The sequence below is a fragment of the Tyto alba genome, unplaced genomic scaffold, assembly GCF_018691265.1.
Source record: "Tyto alba isolate M040663 unplaced genomic scaffold, T.alba_DEE_v4.0 Super-Scaffold_40, whole genome shotgun sequence".
NCBI classification, from domain to species: Eukaryota; Metazoa; Chordata; class Aves; order Strigiformes; family Tytonidae; genus Tyto; species Tyto alba.
In genome coordinates, this window is record NW_024881316.1 from 7,700,334 (window position 1) to 7,723,825 (window position 23,492).

Consider the following 23,492-nt stretch of genomic DNA (forward strand, 5'->3'; position numbering starts at 1 on the left):
CTAGAGCTCTTATACTAATCCTTTAATTGTTGCCCATGTCAAATACACAAATTTAATTGTATAGCTTCATCAAGGCTTTGGTTTATAGTGAAGATAGACAAAAGACATCTTTCGTGACGGGTTACTGAGTGCGGGTGGATAGTGTACTCTATCTGAGACAACACGATAGAACAGAATGTAAAATATAATCCAGTGTGAATTATATTTTATGGAAGGAAGGATTTTTAACAGATCCTTCTTTGATCTATGAACCATAGTTATAGCATTATCTTCCTCCCCTTTCCTCCCACTCTACACTGCACTTGTTCAGCCCCACCTCAAGTATGCTGTGCAGTTTTGGCTGCCTCAATATAAGAAGGACATCAAACTATTAGAGTGTGTCCAGAGGAGGACAACCAAGATGGTGAGAGGTCTCAAGGGCAAGACTCATGGGGAGGGGCTGAGGTCACTTGGCTTGATCAGCTTGAAGAGAAGGTTGAGCGGTGACCTCAGAGCAGTCTACAACTTCCTCAGTGGGGGTAGAGGAGGGGGATGAGTTGGCCTCCTCTCTCTGGTGACCAGAGATAGGACATGAGGAAATGGGATGAAGCTGAATCAGGGGAAGTTCAGACTGGACATTAGGAAAAGGTTCTTAACTGAGAGGCTGGCTGGTCACTGAAACAGGGTCCCAAGGGAAGTGGTCATGGCACTCAGCCTGTCACAGTTTAAGGAGCATCTGGACAACTCTTTTGGTCATACGGTTTAGTTTTAGGCTGTCCTGTGAGGAGCGGGAAGTTGGACTCAGTGATGCATATTGGTCCCTTCCAACTTAAGATAGACTATAATTCTATGACTATATCTTTCTAAATCTATGTTGCAAGCATTACAAGCTTTCTGTGACACTGGAGACTGGCTTAGCAAAATCAACACTATGATGTTTATTGCTCTCTGCTTAATCTTCATAAAATTAACTAATGGTGTTTCAGACTGCAGTCCAGTGAATGCAGTCTGACCACTGGGTTTCATTTACATGGTGGAATGTTACCCCTGTGCTTAATGTCTCCTCAGGTCTGTCCACATTGTCCTAAAACAGGACCGTATGCACACAGAAGTGAATAAAGCACAACTCATGCTTCTAGAAGCGCAGGGCTCTATCATTCCCTACAGTTAGTGAATAAACTGCAGTTTGTGTCCCATCTCTTTCAGTATGCAAACAAACTTCACACTGATGGTTATTAACTTCTGAACAAATGTCAGATGATTTCATGGATGACTTTTTCCACAAGTGACTGTAGAAACCAAGTCTTGACAAAATAATTTCATCTTTTCAGTTCTAGCTGATGAATTTAATTAATCCTTTATCAAAAAAAAAAGTTATTGAGCAGTGATTCAGAATGGAAGGTAGAGAATACCAGAATTTATCTGTACTTTTTACTTTAATGTCACCTCCTATCTGTAAATCAGCACTTCTCAAAACTGTATGGTTATTCATTGCTTTTGGTTTGGCTGCTTTCAACTCTTTCTTTTTTACCAGTAGATAATCTATGGCAAATTTATCCTGAATATACAGTACATTTCCCTTAGTCAGTAGGGATAATATGAGGAACTTCTTCAAATTTGACCTTCAGTTTGTGATGGATTGAGTTCATGACTGAATCTTTTGTTTAGCAGCTTCTGTATTACTTCACAGATAGAGCTAGTTTTGCTATGACTTGTTAGTAAGTGGGATTAGAAAAGAGATTTTTGGTGAACGTGAGTAATTCAGAATTTTTAGTCTTTTAGAACATTTGGAACCTGGATCATCTCCTTCACAGTATTCCACGCCTACTATTTCTTCTTAATTTTTTGTTATACAAATGTTAACAACTTTAATGATAATGTACCTCTACAAGAATAATCTGTTTTCCTGATATGGTGGAGGACCTGTTGTTCATTTTCTTAATTGAAGCATTTCATATTTGTGCATTTTCAAGTTGTGTATTACATTTAATTGGCACTTTGCAAGAACCTTGTCCTTTCAAGTACTTGTTTTTCTTCTAACAGATGATACTTCCTGCCTCATTTGTTATTGATCCAATTGGAATCTCTCATTGACTTTCTAAAAGTTTTTCTTTTGTCAGTGTCATTTCTGTTTTGCATTTTTGGTGTCAAAGTATCCAACAGATTCTTCTTTCTGTTACAAACATTCTGCAACATTTCCAGTGTTACTGGATCTATAGTGTCTCACCATTTGATATGTTTTTGGCTATGTTCAGAACGGGAACAAAGACGTGGATCTGGGAAGCTCTCAGATGCTATGTTGAGCCTTGGATTTACTCAAGTTTTATGAATTACACACACCCTCTGTGATCATCTGGCCAGGTATAAAATACTTGCATTTACACTGATTAGTCTGATGAATGTGATATTTATACTTCAAGCCTGAATTAAAAAATACATGTACTGTAAAGCAGACAAAAAAAAAAAAAAAAAAAAAAAAAAAGAAGAAAAAAAATAAAAGAAACAATTCACCAGCATCATGTGAATAAGAGCAGTGGTAGCAGATGTGCAAATGAAAATGATACTGTGGGATCCAATTTTCATTTTGGAGGATGTCTTATGTCTTTTTAAAACTATTTATGTGGAAAGGTCATTGCATAAAACGTATAGTAGACATAGAGATAAACTGGTCTCATACAAATTTTGCTACCTCTAATGGTACCATTTATTGCCTCTGCTTGTAGACTAAATTACTTAGTTGACCTTTTTAACAGATAAAAGTCAAAAGAGAGAACAGATTGTAAAGGAGGGAAGAATGTGTATATCAACTGAAATTTCAAAAACTATTTACAGTGTATCATAATGTACCATTAACAGTCCATCACATCTACATCAAGAATGGGAAGAAATAAGCATTTTTTTTTTCATTAGTTCTCACTTAAGAAATAATTTTAATTTAAAAATCCAATTAATAAAACTTAGAGGTATATTAGCAACACAGATTCAGATTTCATACAGATAGTTATTGCTTTCCATTTCAATTTTGTATTACTCTAGTTCTGACTAGTTTTTGTAACTTAGGTCAAAATAATGTAGAAATCAAAGTCTGTTGATATAGTAAAATCAAACTTATTATCAGGAAATTAATATAAAAAGCCAAATCCTTTGAACCATGTGATCTTCATGGCCAAAAAAACAAGCCTTGATGTCTCCATGTTGAACATGGAGTAATTCTTTTAGCAGAATAAACATAAATGTAATTCAGTATACAATAATTTGATCAAGTTTCTTCATCCCCTAGAAATATTGCTCTCCAAAAAAAGTCAGTTTCAAACAATCCCCCAGAATTTGTAAATCTGTCAATAAGGTGTTGGTCCTGTCTCCAGGATTTACTTCATGTTTTACTGCATGCCAGTATCCAGAATTACATATAAATGGATGCAGAGATTAATTTGTTCTGTAAGAGCTTTGCTGAGGTTGGAATTGGTGACAGACTGAAGTTAGGGAAGCCTCACTGGTTACAATGCAAAACTTTCCCCTTTCCTAAATGATACTTGCAATTGTATTTGCCAGTTCAGAACAATTTCCTCTTCTACTATTGAACATGTGACTGAGCAAAGATTAGTTACTGAAAAAGTTCACAGAAAATGAATTTCAGGCTTTAACTTCACATTTATCCTGAGAACAATTTTTTAATAGAAAGAAGGAAGGGAGAGTATAATTAATGCAAGACTATGAGAAACCTGATCTGGTAAACTCATTTTCATGAAAGATCAAATTTGAAAAGGTAAGGGATATGTGGACAAATGTGAAGACCTTCTCAGACAAACAAAACTGAACGAATGTGGCTTCTTTACCCTCAAAACAGTCTGACGATAGGACAAACCTATACAGAATTTGTTGCCTTGTCTAGACATATCAGGAGGGTATAATGACTGAAGGAGAAATGGTTATCTAAGCTAAGAGGTAATATTAGTGTAAGAACAAGATATATATCAACCATATACTTTGAAAATAAAATATGTATATTCCTAGCTACTAAAGTGGTGAGATTCTAGAATTGCCTTCCAGTAGAAATAATATGATTAATTTTCTTACATTTATTGTGATAACATTATAGGTAGATTCTACTTAATCTCTTTTGCAGTATTGGTCATTCCTCTATCAAGCTGCAACAAAATGATACTTGGCAATATGTTTCCCAGAAATGTTCTCCCTATTTATTTCAGGATTGTTATGTATTGGATTGTTTTTATTGCAAAATAAGTGCAAAAAATCTGCAGAATAGTCAGAAATGATGAAGGTCTCAGTTACATTGAATTTATTTATGGCTTCTGATAGACTTGTGCAAGCAAATGTCAAAGAACTCTCTTGATCTAAACTCCTAAAAACACTGAAATGAGAAAAATAAATTCATATTATAAATGTTGTGCTCCTCATAATGGAAGTGCAAACTGAAACTATGACTCTTGAATTTCCAGTCTAACAAAAGAGAGAGCTGAAGAAGGAAAATATCACAACACAGAAAATATTACAACTTGGTAGTTTTGTGGCAGTTATTGTACATATCCACTTAAAAACAAGAAATATTTTGAGTCAACATTTTTACAAAACACATCATTTTGAATTTTTATGTCAGGGAGAAGGTAGCAAGGAGTTCATCACTTTGAGCAAATCGTTTCCAACTCTTTCTCTCAGGCTGGTTACTACTCTTAATACAGAGATATCTCAATCACACCTACAGGAGCTTATGTAAGAGCACAACAATCACAGTACACTCACTATATTATTTTTATGCCTATGGGGACACAAACAGTGCTGCTGGAACAATAAAATGTCACTAACTGTCCATAAAGCTCACATTTCTGCTCTCCTCTTAACTATAAATGGCAGCAACATCCAAACTGGACTTCACTGCTTTGTGATTCTGAAAATTTCCCCCAACATGAGCCTCAGAAATAGGGAACAGCTGCATGGACTAACAGGGGAAAGAAAATCTTTCAGTTTTCCAAGGTTTGACTTCTGTTCCTCTTCCTTTCATTGCATTTACTACTAAATTTCAAGGTGCAATACCTCCTCCTGAACACTGGAAAGTGGACTGCTCTGCCAGGGCAGGGCAGCAGGCTGTAAGCTCCTAGTCTGCAAAAAAAAAGAGTATTTGTAAAAGCAAATATTCAGGAAGTGGGTTATCACATCTAGTTTAATAAAAAGATTTTTTTTTTTCCTCCATCCTATGTGATGGGAGGATGTTGGCACTGAGATATTGATGTTGAGTAGAACATAGAATCATTTAAGCTGGAAAAGACCCTTAAAATCATTGAGTCCAACCATTGACACCGCTAAGTCCACCACTCAACCACGTCCCTAAGCACAGCATCTACATGCCTTTTAACCATCTCCCTGGGCAGTCTGTTCTCATGCTTGATAACCCTTTTAAGAAGAATTTTTCCCTAATATCCAATCTAGACCTCTCCTGGTGCAACGTGAGGCTGTTTCCTCTCATCCTATCACCTGTTACTTGGGAAAAGAGGCTGACATCCACCTCACTGCAATCTCCCTTCAGGCAGTTGTAGAGAGTGATAAGGTCTCCCAGAGTCTCCTTTTCTCTAGACTAATCCAACCCAGCTTCATCTGCTGCTCCTCATCAGACTTGTGCTCTGACTCTTCATCAGTTTTATTGCTCTTCTTCGCACATCATGTATTACAAGATAGATAACACTGCAAGGGGATGGTGACTAGCATGAGACAGTTCCTGCTGGAACCTTTTTAGTCTGTGTTGTTTAATCAAATTGCTTCTAAGTAACCTACCTTTTCAATGTCTTCTGTGCATTAAGGCAATGTCCCTCCTTGTTGCTCTTGTGTTTTGAACAGTCTTCTTCCCTGATTTTAATCTCCTAAATTGTATCTGAGTTCAGTTTATTTGCAAATCCAGTAAACCCCAGTAATATTTTTCTCTTCATGCTGATGCTGTAAGAAGGCTTTTAGTAATCCTTCGAATGCTTCTCATTGAATTGACGTTCAAAAATAGAATTTTTTTAACCTTATTTTATTATGAGGCAAAATGTGCTCAGCAGCATTCCAGTTAAAATGTTTATACTGGGAGGGGTTCATACTAAAGGAGCTATGTGATATCAAGTGATGTATGAGAATAAAGGTAACCCATACATGGTAAAAGATCACTGAAACATTGGATCAAAAGGATGTTAGATTGCCCAGGGCATCTTTTTCCAGTGACTGTTTATGCATTATAGCAAAATAGCATAAAGCCCAATTCATCTCACCTTAACTTCACTGATCTGCTAAGTCCGTAGCCAAAGCTACGCAACAGTACCTTGCTTCTGTTTTTTCATGGGATGCTGCTAACAAGACACTAACATGAGAAGTATAGAGAACACAAGGAGGATGCTAGTTTGATGGGACTGCTGACAGAGGTAGGAATTTCAAGACTGATCATGTACATGCCAAATAAGAGGCAACAAAAACGGAGACTTTGGAGAAAGAGTAAACATGAGTCGACTGTTTGGAAGAGGAACTGTATAGAAAAGAGCTTGGAATCAAGGTTGCCCAAGTAGCAGGACCTAGCCTGGGTCCAGTGAAACATTTATTGCAGTGACTGAGGAGTTGTGCTGATATCTTTTTTGCTGGCATAATGCCTGCTGGTTTATGGAAAACTTGCTTTTGATGAGGACTTTGATAAGCTGTTGGGGAGTACTTGAAAGCTCAGGAGAGTAGGGAGGGTGACAGAGCCAGAGAGGGTTCTGGGTGGTTTGTCTTTCAGAATAGGTTGTACATATTTCATGATTTCATTATATAGATTGCAGTATAGGACAAACTTAAGTCTAGTGCATATTTCCATTTTAAATCCCAATACACATCGAAATTTTCTTAGCAAAGTGTTTGGTCTATGCAAAAGTGTATGGACAGTGAGTTCTGTTGTATTTTGTATAGTTTGTATTGTAGTAAGTCACAACAATATTCAGGTTTGATTTATTTCCTTAGAAGAGTACCCTTTTTTGGTGAACATCATCTTTAGACTGATTAAGAGGGTTTTGTGAGTGCTGGTTTTCTAAATGAAAGCATGTTGCTCTGTGGTTATTCTATTCGATAATGTAGAGCAACATAGATAACAGTGTTCCTTCTCACAATAAACATCTACACATGTGCATTCCAGAATTTCATCTAATGCACAGAATGGCATCCTTGAAATTACCTGGATGAAACACACCCACTGTGTACCAAAATGAACTCACATACGCAATCGATGCAGGACATAATTATACAGCTACCACTGGGAAAATATTTTCTACAGAGCTGCTACTTCATCTTTGACAGTTCAGTCCTGATATTCATAGGACACTTATAAAATACTTTCAAAAGACAAATCTGGGAACTAAAATTCATAACTCCACTCAATACTTAAAGTCATAGACCCAACATAGACCCACAGAGATATTGGTTTGTTGATGCAATAAGTAAAATGTCTTCCTTCTCTTCTGATCATGAAGTAATTCCTTAATGTTTCACATGATTTAGGCAATATTTCTTGATCTTCTCCAAGACTGGGGCCTCATGACCCTAGCACCTATTCTTCTCCAAACTGCCTTCTCTGGTCCACATGTGCTTATCATAATTGTTTCATATCAATTAGCATAGGAGAAGTTTAGCAGAAACCACTTGTTCTTACCCAGCATCCTATTTGAAAATTTTCTGCTCCTGCTTTCAGCCTGGAGAATAAACTGTGTTTCTTCTAGATCTGTAAGCTGGTCTAATAAAATATATTTCTTTAATACAAAATGATCTCACTCAGATCTTTGTGCAGTTGTGACCGTAGCAGTAGTACTTGCTTTTTCATTGTATATTATTAAATCATAGAAATGTTCATATACACTAAATAGCTCTGTGACCCAATACAGCCATTCATTATCCTGATAATTAGATTATTAATGAATACATAACAATATCTCATCTTCAGAATCTTCTAATCTTTTAATGTTTTTTATTTTATTCTGGCTTGATCCTTGCTCTGGAAACATCTTTCAACTTTTTGTCATTAAATACCTGTAACAAGAATTGAAGATAACAAAGCACACAGGCCTGGTCATGGCAGTGTCTTCAAGAAACTTGGAGATTTGCTGATGTCTGATTTAGTGCTATGCTTTTTAAATGTGTTTGGAAACCCAGTCCTTGAAAGAACAGAGTACTGAAAAATACATTGCTCTGCCAGTATGCCTGCCAGTTTACTATCATTGACTCTGTCTCACTTACACAAACATATCTAAGAGCAGTTAGTCCCCTTTTTTCACTCTAAACATGTAAAAATATGTTCCTATTTTTTCCTTCACTGACTGTTGCTGTGAATCCTATATTGCTTAATTTATCTGTCGTTCCTATTTTCCTGAAACCTTCATATGGGGAGAGGCCAACATAATAAATTCTTCACTGGTTCAGGGATCTTTGGACAGAGAGATCATTACAGAATTAGAACTTTGGGCTGTGAGCTCTTTTACAAGGACCTTTTGGTACAGGGACCTCTACAAGGACCTGTAGTGAAGGACAGTGTCCCTAGGACACAACCACTAAGAGATTAAATCGTTCTCTCAGTGGCTGCGAGCTTAATGAAAAGATGCTGATTGATAGACAACTGCCAAGAAAAACTTGTAAGATAGAAGCCCAGCTTTATGAACCTCCAAACACATTAAACTGGCAAATGCAAAGCATGTCTGTGTTTCACAGTCAGAGAGGGCATTTTTCAAAGGGCGTAGTGGGTAAAATATTAGTGCTTTGCATCACTAGTGCTGTCAGCCAAGATGATTAGCACTTTGATTTATATGCAATTATGACTACACATTTAATCAAGGGGATTTTCATGCAGAAAGTGTGCTGAAAGTTGGTTCTTTCTGTATGCATGTAAGAACGGGAGGTCCTTCTACTAAATCACTTGTATATTAGGGCTTTCTGAGCATCTCTAAAATTATGGTAACTGTTACATAGCTCACTCTCAAGTGTGAAATGCAAAGAATGTTATGTCAATACATAGGATAAGGATAATGCAAACTTTCTTATCTTGACTGATTAAGTCCTTATTGCTAACACCCTGTATTTTCTTATTTTAAAATGCTCCTGAGTCTGCCTATACGGCGTTTCCACAGACTAGACAGAACTCTATTTCTACCTGAAACTCACACAGAGGATTTCTGGGGTGTTTGCTTTTGAGTCCCCTTGTAGCTTTTTCTCTGGAAATAGATTAGTCATGAGCAGCCTTATTGTCCAAGTCAGAAGTCATTTAAACATCCTTCTTGCTGCTTGCCAAAGGGGTTTGATTATTGCCTGTCAGAAGAGATTATTCTCTAGTGAGATTATTCTCTAGTGTCACCACCCTCCAAAATAGCCCTTTCACTGGGATTGAAAGCACATGCCTACATTCCTGAGAACTCTGTAATTCTGCCTCAGTAGCAGACTCACTGACACTTATCAGTTCATCCCATGTAAAGGCTGATTGTTGTCCTCCATTTGTGAGCTCACCTGGTGATAATGACTATTAAGAAAAAGATTAAGTTAATTATATTTACCAAGATAATTAAAAATGCAATAGTAATAATAATGATGATAAAAGAATTACATTTATTTAGCTAAATATTTAATTGTAATTAAACCTCCAAGAAATTTCAATTCAAAGATATATTATTTTAAAATGTTGCTTCTGACCCAATATTATCTCTATTCAGTTGCTAGTTCAGGATCTTTCCATGGTGGTGTTTTGGGACACCAATGTTCAAATTCAAATGTTCAGTTTTCAGTGTTCGAAGGAAGGACGATGAATGCCAGCCAGATTCTTCTGCTTTCCAAGCCCTTTCCCATGGAGGAGGCACTTTAAAGAATTGATCAGAGATTCTTGTCTCAGCTTGCGAGAGTAGGGGAAATCATTTCAGCAAATTCTACCTCTTCAATGTTGCTTTTTGGACATTAACTTTCTATAAAGTATGAGTTATCTTGTAGGTGCATTAAAAATTCAGGTAGCTCAAAGGGACTGGAAGCATCCAACGCAATGTAGGGGATGGCCTATGAAGAAAAGTTCTCTGAAAGCAGTACTTTTCTATTATACAAAATGGTTATTGATGGTGCAGTGTCAGTGCCCTGAGATTCCTCTCTTTTCCTCTACTGAAACTTGAACAAAACAATCTTTTTTTTACCACTGGTCTTTACTCTCTGCATCTAGCATGAGGACAACGTATAGAAAAATCAGAGAGCGATGAAATGAAACATGACACATAACACTATACAAGACAAGGTGCTTACAGGCTGCAATATCTAATCTGTATGATTCAAGGACTATCTTCTGGGGATCCACTTTTCTCTTAGCATTTGTGCGGTTGGACCTCCTCTGGAGATTTCCAAGGAGAATGATAGAAAATATTGTTATTTGGTTTTAGCAGTGAGAATACTAATTCTTGGAAAGGTAAAGTGCACTTCTATCATATGACAGATTGTGGAAGAACCTGATCAGCTGATTCCCTTCTGTTTTTATGGAAAACTGCCATGAGGAAGCTTGGAAAAAATGCAGACATTCATGGCACATGTAAGGCTCAAGAAAATGAGCTCAAGAACAAATTATTCATCACAAAGCTTTTCCTTAGGACTATGGTCAAGTGAAGTTGTCCTGCTTTTAGATAATGATGGTCAGCTCAGATCTATGATTTTGATACTCTCCTTCCATGCTAAAACTATATTTTTAAGTCTGCTGGAAGTTTAAATAGAGATAATGCTTTCTCTTGTTTTCAATTCACATCCTAACTTAATCTGCACTAGCTGCCCCATGTAGGCATAAGGTATATAAAACTAACAAGGTAAGGTAAGGTATTGGATTCCTAATTTATCAGCTGCTGCTTTTAAGTATAATTAATGAATATTAGAGATGGAAAAGATGCTTAGATGTGTATTCTTCCTCTGTGCCTAAGGAGGAATGATGTGTACTATATTCTTAGCAGTGCTTTGTCCAGACTAGCTTCTGTACTGTGAGCAAGGAAGGATAACGGCTAGGGCACACTTACAGCACTGATGAGACTGCCTGTTTGTGGATGGTCCTGGCTGTGGAGGTGGGAGAAAGAACAAAACCTCTGTACACTGGTTTTATCTACCTTCACAAACCCACTGTGCTTGCACACGATAACATAGGGATTAAGGAGTAACCTCTGAAACTAAAAGGATCTCAGCTCATTAACTTTATCTCTGCCCATTTATGCAAAGGCAGCGCAAAGCAGAGTTGCTAATACTGTTCAGATTTCTTCTGGGGTGTCCTATGCCACTGGAAGAAATACAGCTGAGATTAAAGAAGTAACTAATCCAACCTAGATAGTTGTTTAATGAGGAATGATTTAGTACTTGCCTGACTGGGAAACAACTATAAACTTCTCTATAAGCATTTCTTCATATGAATGGAATTTGGTAAAATTGACAGAGATGTTCAAAGAGGATTTTTTTTGTTTGTTTATATTTCTGTTGAAGGAAATTAAGAAGATTCTTCTATATAAAAGAGTAACAGATGTTAAATAGAAATACCTAGTAATAGAAGATGTACTGTTCTGTGGTTCTTGCCACAGGAGTGTTATTGCTGCTGGCCATGCTGTAAAACAGGCTGAGGGCAAAACTACCACAGACTCTGATGAATCTTTCAGGTGACTCTCCTCCTTTTTAAGCATCTAGATGAAATAGCTTGGAAGTGTTCAGTATCCAGCAGCTATGAATGCATTCCTACAACAGTTGTTACCGCCTAAGCACTCCCAAAAGTCTATTCATTACTTTAGAATGATCCATGGAAAGACATGTGGTATAAGGAAAGGGGGAAAACCACCTGAATTTTAGCTTTGAAAATAGGGAAAAAATAATGCATGAAGGTGCTCTGACTGCTAATGAGATCACATCACCCACACTGAAAAACACAGATCATCTCTGGGAGATAACCCTATATATGAAAGGAAGGTATAGCAATAATTCTCATGGCCTCAATGGCAGTTGAATTTTTTGAAAAAAACCTGAAATCCTTACTGCCTTGCTGTTGTGACTGAAGTAGCTCTGAGAGTAGCAAATACATGACAGAAACAAACCTCCATCATTAATTTCAGGTCCCAGCTACATAAATCTAGATAAGTAATTAGATTTTAATGAAACTGAATTGTAATTCATTAGATTTTAATTGAGTTAATATACCTTTTCATATGACAGATATATGTTTAGATAGTACCTGTATTTTAGAAAAAATACCATTAATGATCAATTCACCTTGATAGTTTTATAAATCCCCTTGATATTATGGTTCCCAGTTTGTTTTATAGGTTTGAGATTTATCCTCAGGCCTTGTAAAACTAGATAAAGTATAGGCCCTCCAACCTGAAGGACTCTCTAGGAATTTGTTGGGTCTAGCATTATGGTTAGTCATATAGATATGAAACCAGAAATGATCATTAGGATGATCAAATCTGAGCTCAGTTATAACATACAACTTTAAGTTGTCCTTGAATTAATTATGTGCAAAGTAGGACACAACATTTAGAAAAAAAATATCCAGTTCATTCTTAAAGTAAAACTTGTTATTTTTAAAAACGGTGTACAGACACTGTCCTGTAATAACAATATTCTTCTTCAGAAGAAGAAATTAACAATGACTTTATTTCATGTGGCAGGAGAAATATCACTGTTTTTCATAATCTTAGTCACATAAAAAATGTCATGAATCAATGAGAGCCCTAGTTTGAGCTGATGTTTCCTTTCTCAGACTCTTCCATCTGTTTCTCAGGGCTGTCAATACACCTGAAAAAATAGATACCTACAGAACTAGAAAGGTAGAGTTGCCAACTGTGATGCTGGTTTGTAGCATATATCCATCATCCTTGAGAAAGAAAATTAACTATTCTTGGCTTAAGATCTCACTAGTTTTATTCTTGGGAGAAATAAAGTAAGATTAAGTCTGTGGGTATTTTCTTTTTTTTTAAGAAGCCATACAGAAGCTATGTGTGCCACTTGAAGTTCCAATTTGCCTATGAAATAAAACTGCAAAACAATCCTATTGTAGTTAGACTGATACTGCTTACAGCAAAGCTGATGGTAGCCCTCCCTTAAGGTCTTGATATAAGTGAAATTATCATTATATAATTAGTTCTCACAGAACAAGGACCTAAAACAATTCACCAAAAGAAATGATCAAAGAGAGGAAGCTGTGTCTGAGGGTCCCAGGAGATTTAACTTTAGTGCAAAGTTGTTAGAAATAAGGCATTGAGGCAACAAGGAAAAAAAAAAAAAAGAAAAAAACCCCCAACATGTAAATGTTCAGATTTCAGATCAGGGTAAGTCTGCAGCCTTTAACTGAAAAATACTATGATAAATTTTCATGACATTTTGAAGGAACATTCTCCTCTGTCTCAATTGTAAACATACCACTTTCAAAACAAGGAAATATTTCAGGAGTGTGAAATAGGACATGTGATATAAACTACTGTTAGACTTTGACCCTGGTTCAGGCTATGCTTAGCATATCTGTAAAATGGGGAAGCGCACTCTTCTGAGGGATGGCAGCTCTGTGTTGACATCTAATGGAGAAAACACAAAATGGATGAATGACATCAGTTGGCAGGTCTGAAGTATGAGCTTTACATGTTATTTTTCAATCATTTTTGAGGGAGTTTCTGCCTAAGAGCTAGGATCTATCATATAAAATTCAGAAAATTTTATGACTGTAATCTTGCGTGGAAGTCTGAGTCAACTAACTACACCTACGGGTAGCTGGGGTAAGCAGGCACTTTAAGCAAATCTTCACATAAGAAAAAAAGCTGATAATTTAGGTACCATATGGGCTTTGATTCTGGATATTCCTGAATTTTGAGGAAGAGTAGATTGTAATTTTACAAAATACTTATAGTTAAAAAAAAACAAAAAACAAAAAAACAAAACAAACCCACTGTACATCTGTACATCTGCACTGTCCTGGGAAGCCAGAAAACAGATTATTGATAATGAATTGCACCTCTGCTTCTATTTTGAAGAGGTGGAGGAGGAAATAAGCATGTTCAGCTCTTGCGATGTAGCAGCCTCATTATCTTCCTTCACAGCCAGCACACCCATGAAAAAGAGCAGAGCCCTTTTTGCCACTCCTGTCCCACATATTGACAGATGGGGATATGGGGCAAATAGTTCCCAATATTCTGTCTTTAAAGCACATGTTTGAACAAGACCAAGCAGTGAACGCATGAAGAAAACAGGAACTCTTATCTTAGGCTGTGCAGAGTGTGGTGATGATCCCATCCTTCCCTGTTAAATATCTGAAAAACCTCTTATGACTCCATCTGTGTGGACTTTGTCACAGAGCTTTATCTGTGGCCTTTCCACTTCTTTGGTCCAGATAGCATAAGTCAGTCACACCTTTTTTTCCATTTCTGTTTATACTTTGCAAACCCTTTACCAGGAAAAGACAAAGACATGTGAGTGTTTTACTTGGAAGAATTTGTATAGTTCTAGAAACTCCTTTCATTTATTACTTAAAGGTATTTGATTCAAATATTTTCTGAGAGTGCCCAGCACATTAAACAGTGTCCATCAGATTAAAACACGTCCATGTAGATTGCTTCATCACTTATTTTTTAATAGTTTGTAATGCTGTCTTGGTACAGGTGTGACAGGATAACTTCCAGTAACAAACTCTAAATATTATCGACCAGGGTATCTGCTCAATAACTTAGGCAAACATTATCAGAAAAATTGACCCCAAATATTCCAGGAGTACTTACAACTATTTAAATTACTTAAAAGTCTCTATCTTGTTCTTCAAGAAGTACCAAGGAGGAAGAAAATCTATGGCTAAGGTTAAAAATGCAGGGCTGTTCTTTTTATGTTCCTGCTGCTACTTGCTAGTACATAATACATATTCTTCATTAATAGAGGGTGATGATCAGCCAGCACCTTTGTGAAAAGGCCAAATTTTATCTTACGAAACTGCAAACAAGATTTTGAATAGGGAGTTGTATGGAAGGGTCTTCATGTATGCAAACTCTGCCCTTTACGCTCTTTCTGTGGTCACTTGGAGAAACAGAAGTTTTAAAACAACACGGATTCGTGTCTTCATATTAATTTTCTTGCTGCTTTTCTGGTCTTTTGTTTGTTTCTGTTTTGATTTGGTTGTTGTTTTTTTTTTTTTTTTTTTCTCCTGTGGATTCGCATGCTTCCCAGTATTTCTACATAATTCCCTATAATAGTAATTTTTCTTAAAGCATTCAATAAACTAATGATTGTGCAATTCTCTGCTCATTTCCCCCTCATTTTAATCAACAAATTAATGTTGTATGAAACTAGGGTAAATTATATAAATCTACAAATCTGCCTATGTATAAAGTATGTATAGACCTCAGTGTTGACAGAATATAAAGAATACTTTAAAGTCATCCTTTAAGTAAACAGTATTTGCATATTGCGTTAATGCTATATGGGTTGTTCTTGCAAAAAAATACAAAGGATAGCATGTGTTTAACTTCTGATTTTCTAAAAGCAAAGTAACTCAAATAATCAATGAGCTTTGAAAATAACTATTAAACATGGGCTTGGAAACAAATACAGACATCCTTAGCTCTACATGCAGGTAGAGATTCATGCTGACATTGGCTTTACAGCTTTCCGCAGGCATGGCACTCAGGAGAGCCTGGAGAGCATGGTAATTCTTTAGCACCCACACTACTTCCCCATGAAAAACATTGCGGGAATCATTCCGGGCTGCTCCAAAACACGGGGCGACGACAGCGCGTTACGGCCTCCTCAGCAGGCTTCGCTTCTCCCTTTGCCAGGGCCCTGAGCGCACCACCAGGCTCGGCAGCCTCCCCGTCCCTCCCCGGGGCCTGGCGGTGGGCGCCCAGGCCAGCTCTGAGCTGCGGGCAGCCGCCATCTCCCTTCGCCCGGGAGCTGCGCTGGAGCTGGGGCCTCCGCCTCACGCTGCCTTGCGGGCACATCCCTGCCTGGCCACGCTCCCGGCTGATGCTGGATCTCCTGGCCTGACCCCAGGGGTGCCTCACCACCCCCCCGGTGACCACTGGGCTCTGGGCCGGCCCTGTCTGCCGCCAGACCCGCTCCTCGTTCCCCGCTGCTGGCGGGTGAGGGTGCAGCCCCGCCAGCCTTGCTCCCAGCCCTGGCTCACGGCTCCCCTTTCCAGAGGAGCCTGCCCCGCTGCCTCCCGGCGCTCTTTGCCCTTTTGGACGCTGTTTTGCGAGGGCTCCGGACCGCTCCCCGCCGCGGCCCACCTGTGGGGCAAACTGGGGGTGCTTGGAAGGAGCCGGGGCTGTGCCGTGCTGGGTCTCTGGAGCGGTCTGACCCACAGAGCACTGCCAGCATTTGGTCCCTCAGGTACGCATTATGATACCACCTATTTTGTTCAGTTAAAAGCAAAAAATATTTACAAGGTCTTTACCTTCTGAAATGTTTTTACTATATTTGAAAATACAGTAAATAAACACGTCTTTGATACAGGAATGTGGAGATCAAGCTTACAAAGTGCAGCAATTTTCCTATTATAACAGGAGAATGCAAATAAGCAATATGTAAACTCCTCAAGGACAACATTTAATTATGTTGCATACCAAACAGGACACTCACTGCTACTGCATGATAGATGGCAAAGCTGAACGAGCTCATATTAGCTCTTATCTCTTAAGCAAATTTAGTACGATGATTGGCAAAGTCCATTGTGTTGCTGGAGAAGGTAGAAGATTAAATCATCTTGGATTTGTAAATTAAGCAGCACAAATTTTCAAAACAATAGCTCTGTATTACAGTGACTGAAAGGATGTATTTGCTTAGCAATTATGACTTAACCAAATAGTGAACAGTAGGTTCTAAAATAAATGCGTACATACGGTAACTTGACAAACAGAAATTAGCCAGGGAGTGGAAATTGTAAGGAGAACTATCCCACATTTAGTCAGAGTCTCATGGTTTAAATATTAGGTAAGAACCTGCCACACTTGCTTTCAAGCAACCTAGTGAGCATTAGGTTTGTGGGTTCACAGACAGTGAAAAGTAGGCACTGAGGGAAGAATTCAGCCCACGAAGCATTTGGAGTTCAGATTTTACAACAGCACTCCTGAGCCATGCTTAGATATTGCAGAGGATATAATACAAACTACTGTTTACTCGATTACTGAATTTTGTTTGGATCAGTGATTTAGGAATTGCTGCCTTCTGAAGGTATTTTTATAGGGACAATAAAATGGTTCATGTTCAAATCATCCAAAAGTAACAAATAGATTGATACTTGTCTCACTAGACTCAAGTGAAAATTCACTTCTGCATATTTTACTTCTTATTTTGAACGGATGGTAAGTACTGTGGTGCTTCAGAGGTGTTCAAATATATGCCCTGGCTTGAAGGCCTTGTTCTGACAACATGTATTTTCATCAAAGATCTATTTTATGAACTTTTCACTCTATTTGACTGTTCAAACTACTTGATCAAATACTTTGTTGCATGTCATTTCTGTCAGCTATTTACAAAAGAAGACCCTAATTTCCTGGGCAAATATTGCAGAATGTGAATCTTACAGTTAGTTCATGTGATTAGCTAGACATATGATTTTTACATTTTCTTTCACAGGTTTTGTAGACCAATACAGAAAACAGCTATAAAGAGATGCAGGCACAGGCTTAACACAAGTCCTTCAGCTAGCTGGATAGTAACTGTTGTAGAAGAACTGATGGAGCATAGAAGAGATCATTTGTTCAATGTGTGCTGTGTTTTCTTCCTCGGCTACTTCTTTTTATTATGACATCCTTTTTCTTTGGTCTACAAAAATACAATTTTAATATTTTTAATTAAACATATATGGGATTTTTTTTTTTCCACCCACTGGAAGAAGGGGCATCTTTCCCATTTGGCAATGAAAAGAAATTAGATTCTTCTGCGCCATTTGATTTAAATTATAATCTCCATGAGGTCGTAGCATTACAGGGGCTATGACAGAGGCACAAAGACCTATTCATTGTCTTGCCACGCAGTAAAAAAGCGATTGCATACATATTCATTACTTTGCATTTTTACACGAGGAAAAATTCCATCTGTCACCCTCTCTGCAGTTTACATTCCCCGTTTTATATTCTCTATTTTTAAGTGAATAGTGAAAGTAACATGCCAACAGTATAACACTGCATAGATTGAAACGCAACTATGCTGCCTAAACTGAACTAATGTAAAGGAGAGCGCTTAGAAATAGAATAGCATTGCTATTCCCTCCTCCCTCAAGTGATTCATGCTGACATGGTAACATCAACTGAATCCAAGGGCAGGATTTTCTGCAGGCTCCTCAGTGCACACTGTTTTTCAATTTTTGAACTGTTCACAGGTTTGACGTGGTTGTCCCCTGAGTTTCCTGGTAACTATGTTACTACAGAGACAACCAGGATTTTACACAATGTTTAATACAGAGCTCAGAGAACTGCTGTGTGGTTGTGTTATGTTTAGAGGAAGGGTTCGCTTAAAATTAATACCTGCAACAGAAGCCCTGAAGCACTAGACAGCTTGAAGGCCTCCTAAGAATGGACTCTGGCTCAGCATAAAAGCAGCACTGATAATCCACAGAGCCCCAAAATAATCACAGACAAAATACTCTTTATGTTATTGACAAAGTACTTCTAAAAAAATATCCAGCTGCTTCATATATCTTCTTCAGATGCCTCAGGGCAAAACCCAGAGTTTAAAAAAAATAAAAAAATAAAAAAAATTGGTCCATTTGGTGGGATTTAGGTGGAAGACTGGTACCAAGGGCCAAAATTACCTTCCTTAAAACTGCTTTGCACTTGGCAGAATTCAATAGGCTTCTGATTTTTTATTAACTGAACTTTAAAGTTCAATCCCCTGCTCAAGAGCATCACCCACTTCCTTTGTTTGATCAGATGGTCTGTAACAGTCTCCCTTCATGATGCCCATGGTGTCTTTGAAAAAGTAACCGGGTATTGAAGCAAGGACCAGTAAATGGTCTGGCTACCATGCTCCCTTATGAACATTCTTTGTCTCACTCTTTAGCCCAATGAATCCTGACATCTTTTTTGTACCATGACGTATCATTAAAAGGGAAGGTAGAAAGCTCCCTTCATTAATTTAAAAGACTTGTAGCACAGTACTTAAGGATGCCTTTCTAGAACGATGTAGGTTTCAGGGCATCCTCAAAAGAGTTGGTTCTCCTACTTCCTTGAAAAATGTTTAGTAGGCTATTTTCTGAAGGGGAGAGCAGTTTTCTCTCTAGCCTTGTCCTCAATAAAAAGCAGTTGTCATAACTGTGTTTTTAAAGCAGGCCAATCCCTCTGCTGTGTCTTAGGGGTGCTCTGAGAAGATCTCTGCTTCTGAAAGATCCTTGTTGGCCACCGACCAAATCTAGGCACTGAACCTAGCTATGTCGTAGTTAGTGCAGTCTGGTCACATAAAAAAAGGGGAACTCGAAGCACTAGAGTCTTGGAGTTAAAAAATTAAACAAAATACATCAATAATGATTAAAGACTAAGCAGCTGTCTTTTGGGTGGAGGAAGGGGAGAGGAGTTCAAGTTGCAGTTTTGACTCTTGTGCTTACCCCTGACCTAAGAGCATCTGTCCTGTTTATGATTTTTATTCAAATGCTCTCTCCGCATGACAGAGACATTTCAGCAGCGAAGACTCTGCAACTACAATTTTATTCATGCTCCATCCCCAGCACCGATCCAAGGCCAGCAGTAGCTTTTCTGCCTTTTTGTGACTCTGACATAAACTAAAAAAACGAACCAACAAGAAGTTCATGGGAGCTTTGGGAACAGCATGACATGAGTTTGGTGGGGTGAAATTTTCATACCCTCAATCAATATAGCTGGGTTGACAAAAACTCCGCGGCCTGGCCTCCTTCTATGCTTTCAGTAAGCAAGATGATCTGAGCAGTGGCGCCGGACACAAAGCCACAAGTACTGAATGGGCACAAGAAACGGTAGTAAAGTTTTTATAAAAATATTAAAGGAAAATAAGATGAAGGGAAGAGCTGGCCATAATGGGGAGTACTTCTGGTCATGTGTAAGTGTTTAATGTATAGTGCTGTGCACGCTGTATGTGTGGTGCATATATGTGCAATACATCTAAGAGCCAAGTGGAAAAGGCAGGAATTCATGCTGTCATTCTGCCTCCAGGCAAACAGGATTTAAGAAATCAGTGAAATTCAAATGGAGAAAAATCCACTTCATGGTGTCAGCTACATGCACCAGAGAGTAGGAAGGGCAGAGAGAAAGATACAAATCGAGCCTGACACTTTGAAAATATATGTGGGCTATGCAGGCAGTATGAGAACTAAATGTTATCTTTAGCTAGGAAGGCTGTGAAAGCTAAGCCTGAGCAGTCATTCCCAAAGAGCAAGCCACTAGCTGTCCCACCAACACAGACAGACACGTGCACGCACACATACAAGCGCACACACTTTGCTGGTGAACATGAAAATAAATTGCATCAGGGAGTTGAAAACTGCCAGATCACCCTAAATCCTGCAGGTGTTCAAGCACGGGTGCAGACTGTGAATTTCCATGATTGGAACAGTGATCATGGCCAGCAGGCCTGACATCTGTATTTTCTCATGCTACAGTGGGGAAAGAAGATACTGTATCTGAGCAATGTGACTGAGACAAATAAGAAGCGACATGCTCTAAAGAATGTATGAATGTATAGAGAAGGTCATCTGAGCACTCCTGCTTATCCTTCCTCAGAGTCTTGCCCTCAACAAAATTGGCTGACCCCATATTCAAAAGTGGTGAAAGGAATGTGCTTATATACAGCAGCACTAATCTGCCTCTGAAGCAGAGTACAATAGGATTTCAACTGCTATTGTAAGAATAAAAAAATATGAAATAACTCAGGAGCCAGCTTAAAATGTCTGCTGAATTCAAACCTTTATGCTTCTTTATGCTTTATATATCACTTACTAACTGCCTGGGTTTAAAAAGAAGCTTCCCTGTATATACGTTGTAATATCGTCATAATATATTATTATACTCTTATTCATTATATTGTAATTAAAAATACTTATTATTATATTCTGAGGAAGCTGTACATATACCTTTAGCATCTAGGACAGGCTGGATATGCTATTCACATGAATTTGTTTGCCTTTTCCTGCATTTGTTCTGCATTCCTGCTGTATACAAGACAAGACTTTTTACAAAGTAAAAACCAATAGTAGAAAATAAGTACACAAACAAACAGACCACGTTCTATACTTTAGGTGCAAAAGTACACCATTTCCATTCAAATGTTCAAAATTACATTCCTGCATATTTCAACTGTCTTTCTCTTCTTTTTTCTTCTTCCCTTTTTCTTTTCTCTATTTTATATTTTATTTTCTTTTACCTTTCTTCTATTTTTTTTTCTGTTTTTTTTTTTTTTTTTCCCCCTGAATTTCTTTTTTCCTCTTTTCTTAGACATTTGGCAGTTATTGTTAAGCTACAATGAAAGACCCCAGTGTCATACTATTATATTTAAATATATTTCAGGATTTACTTCCTGTAACATGCAAATATTACTTTCATGGTATGATATTTGCATTTGTTGTACCCTTAAATGCCAAAACTTCATTAAACATGGTTCTGCAAATGTTGCTTAGCTTTTTCCAAAGGCAAGAACAAGGCTGGGCATATACTTAAAACTGACAAAACTAATGAGGTCATACATAGAAGAGTTAACCTTCTTTGATGTAAAAGAGCATAGCAGGATTCAAAATGCTATCTGAATATTAACAATTTTATTAGTAGTGTCTGGACATAAATTAGGTTTTTTTGCAAAGATAATGGTTACTATCAGGAACAAAGGCTTAAGTGAAAAAAATCTGCAATATTGCACATGAGCTTGGGAAACAAGCAATATTGTCGCAACAAACATGGGGTGTCTGATTCAGTTGCACACATTTGCTATCTCCATCTGATTCAGGTCAGGGTCCCTTGATGGCACCTGAAACAGAAAGTACTTGTGGCCACATTTGGCCAAGAAGTTTAGTGGTCAATGCAGTTTTGTAGGGAATTTGGCTCTCCTTAGTCTGAGTCCAACCTCTTACTTCTCAGTGAAAATCAATTCTCTGGCTTGATAAATGGAGACTTCCTTGACTACAGAAGGTCTCTACACCATCCAAATGTAAACACTACAGTCAGTACCTGAACAGAGGACATCACTAGTCACTATCTTCATTGCACGAATTCACATGACTTGGTTTTAGGTTAAGTGACAAATAGCTTTGCTCTCAACTCAGGTTACGTCAATAGTCTGGCAATTAGAAGAGCCTCCAAGGAAACATGAGAAAGGGTTTGGAAACCAAATATTCAGAAGACACTAGATACTAGGGCTCTTCCTTCCTGTATGAATACTGGAATTACAACACCCATAACTAAAAGTTGGTGTTACTTCTTCCACCTATGCTTTGTGTTAGAACGAAAAGCTGTCGTCACCAGTAAATAAAACATACTGACAATCTGTGTCTGTTGCTGCTGCTGGCTAGTCACAGCTCACCATTCACAAGAGTGCTAAATGCTCTAACCATCCACAACAGTGTCACATTTGAATTACCCTTTGGAAATCATCTGTTGATTGTGTCTGTGCTCAAACTATCCCCAGACAAGTTGTTGGGGACATGGAAAGGCTAGGGACTGTGAGGCAGCAATTAACATCCGCCAAAACTGTGCCAGGCCTACCCTAACACGTTAACAGCATAGGTGATCAAGCTTCAGCACCTAGAAATGCTTCCTAATATAGTTTGTTTTACTTGTATAGCACAGCCTCTGAGGGCAATCTGGAAATGGCAGATTTCAATTTTTCTCCATCATCTGTAGAGAGGGTGCAGGGAAATGAGGCTTAGAGAGGTGCCTGCGATGAGGAATTATGAATCCAGGCTTGGCTGCCTACTTTGGGACAGGGGCAACAGACTGAGACATTACACAGCGTACGTGGGGATTTTAAGATGAAATATCTAAGAAATTTTGTTGACGCCAGCTGAAGATTTTTTACTTCTTCATATACAGAGTGGCCCGAGTCCCGACAGGCCCAAGCACGCTGCACATTCGGTTTCAGTTCATGGCTGTGCTTTGTCAGATTCAGGAACTATCTTCTACCAATGATTGGATTTGGCAGATGTTTTCTGAAAACTCTGTTGCATGCCCAACATGTCAACCCTGCTGTCAGGTGCTGTTCTCTTTCTGAGACAGGTTTTGCAGCACATGCAGAGCTTTGTGCCAAAGCAGCCAGCCTGCAGTCCTGTGACTGCAGCACAGATACACCTCCGGGGAGCTGCAGGTAGGAAGCTTTCCTCACCAGTCTTATCCATTTATTTTACTAGACAAATGGATTAATTAACTCTGAAATACTAAAGGTCTCCTTGGGTAGCAAACTGCCCTTAACTTCACTGGTTTCTATGAGAATTGACATTGCTCAGTGTCTCTCAGTTCACTCAGCACCTTGCAGTACTATGTCCTAAATGATCATCATGGGTGTGAACTGAATGCAAACAAAGCAAGGCCTGTGACATG